This window comes from Panulirus ornatus, chromosome 11 (assembly GCF_036320965.1).
Source record: "Panulirus ornatus isolate Po-2019 chromosome 11, ASM3632096v1, whole genome shotgun sequence".
Taxonomy (NCBI): domain Eukaryota; kingdom Metazoa; phylum Arthropoda; class Malacostraca; order Decapoda; family Palinuridae; genus Panulirus; species Panulirus ornatus.
Window position 1 is genome coordinate 2,760,026 of NC_092234.1, and position 2,039 is coordinate 2,762,064.

The following is a 2,039-nucleotide window of genomic DNA, read 5'->3' on the forward strand; positions in this document are numbered from 1 at the left end:
CTTAGATATAAAGGGATTGCGGCAGTATTGGACCTCCGGCCAAGGCACGTCCGGGTGACGGAAACATCAAGCCAGTGAAGGAATTGGTCACACGGTTTGAGCCAGTCTTGTAGTCCTCAGATGATAACCGCATCTATGGTGTGGGCGTGGTCAGCGGGCAACCCATCGCCGCAAGACCTTGCCGGCCGGGTTGTGACCCACCCCACCCGCTGGCAGGTTAATTGTACAGGCCTCATCTCGCCGTATGCGGCTTCAGCTGACTTGCCTCACACTTCCTCCTTGCCTACATTTATTGTAGACTTTTTTTGATGTTCCGAATTAATAAATGACGGTTGTCTTACATTTCTTACACGGTAACCTTAAACCCAGGCTCTCAGAAGCTTCAAAACCCATCGGGTGAGTACTCGGCATACGGTGTTCACTGCTGTGGGAAATATATGATAGAAACAGCAGGGTATGCGTGGCGCCTTGTTATTATGGTACTGTAAGGTTTTGAGCATAAGGGTACGATCTCTAAGGGTCATGGTATGTAGTGGGCCACCCACCAGGATGTTAGGGTAACATAACACCACCCACATCTTCCTTTTCTCCCTTGCCACCATGGAACTGATACTTCCCAATGTCGCCCATCCATATATCCTGCTGCCCACCCACATCCAGTCATTCACCCACACACACTTGGGGTACCCTACCCGTGTCCAAAATTAAGCCATTTAATTGAATTCGATCAAGATATCGTTATAAGGGGTATCAGAATTATAGCTTTATATTTTTTTTTTTTTCAAACTATTCGCCATTTCCCCCGTTAGCGAGGTAGCGTTAAGAACAGAGAACTGGGCCACTGAGGGAATATCCTCACCTGGCCCCCTTCTCTGTTCCTTCCCTTGGAAAATTAAAAAAAATTGAGAGGGGAGGATTTCCAGCCCCCCGCTCATAGCTTTATATATATATATATATATATATATATATATATATATATATATATATATATATATATATATCATAAAATTAACGAAGCTAACACGTGACTGTCACAGGATCTTACAGGCTACGAAAATTTTCTGAAAACGCTTCGATTTATTTCTATACTTCCTCACGAGACAAATGGTAAATCATAGATGCAGGGTAATATATAGACACCAGGATCGCTCGCATCTTGCACGTTAATGAAGGCAGCAATGAGGGCGATATACCAGTAGACATTGGTAACAAACCCCCACTACGCAGGTTACTATTGTCTGGCCATAATCCTTTAACCACCGAAATATATATATATATATATATATATATATATATATATATACATACAAAGCTATTGATTTTTCAACCCTTACATGCCGTAAAAGGCCAGAAACCTAGAATTCCTCCCCTCCAGTAATTTACTTTTCCAAAAATAACGGAGAAGGGGGCCAAGTGAGGATAATTCCCATGGGCTCAATCCTCTGTTCTTTCCCGGAGGAATTATATATATATATATATATATATATATATAATGTGGTATCAGGATCGTGAGGGCTTCCACGCCGCCTTGAGTTCTGGATGCTGGTGGCCCGCTGTTCGGTCCACCTTCACCGAGTGTTCAATGTAGTTGCTTCACACGGTTGCGTGTTCTTGCTTCAGTATTAGTGGCGGAAGGTGGCAACAGGTGCGTAAGGGAGCCATTGAGAGGAGCATATAGCACCACCTCTGACTGCGAGGGTGACAGTCGCTTGTGCCTTGCCTTCAGCCCTAAGCAAGCGAACATCTTTATAATCCTCGCGACGCCAGGTGACCACAAAACTCACGAATATCCAATTTCAAGGGGCGATCATATCCTAGTTGCAGACTTGCCAACGGGTCCCGGGTACGATCCTTCCTGTCGGAAGTTTGTATTATTATTAGTAGTAGTAGTATATAATTATATATATATACACACACCACTGGGGGATAGAGGAGAAACAATACTTGCCATGCACAAAAGGGAACGAAGCGGACGGCTGGAAATTCTGAAGGAGACCCGCTTCAGTAGTAGGGGCGTACAGCACCACTTCGGACTGCGA

The 2,039-nt window shown here is 44.5% G+C and overlaps 1 protein-coding gene and 1 long non-coding RNA gene across 10 annotated transcripts in view; one reads left to right on the top strand and one right to left on the bottom strand.

The window, feature by feature from the left end:
• GEFmeso (Guanine nucleotide exchange factor in mesoderm) overlaps positions 1 to 2,039 on the top strand; it is a 360,741-nt gene that overhangs the window by 343,645 nt on the left and 15,057 nt on the right. The window lies entirely within an intron of this gene.
• Positions 170 to 2,039, bottom strand: part of LOC139751190 (uncharacterized) — a 4,937-nt gene continuing 3,067 nt past the window's right edge. Inside the window, exons 3-4 of the long non-coding RNA XR_011713299.1 lie at positions 1,949 to 2,039; positions 170 to 1,855 (exon numbers count right to left, since the gene is read on the bottom strand). The exon at positions 1,949 to 2,039 is cut by the window's right edge and continues 117 nt beyond it. This is a non-coding gene — a long non-coding RNA (uncharacterized lncRNA). The remainder of the gene's footprint in view (positions 1,856 to 1,948) is intronic.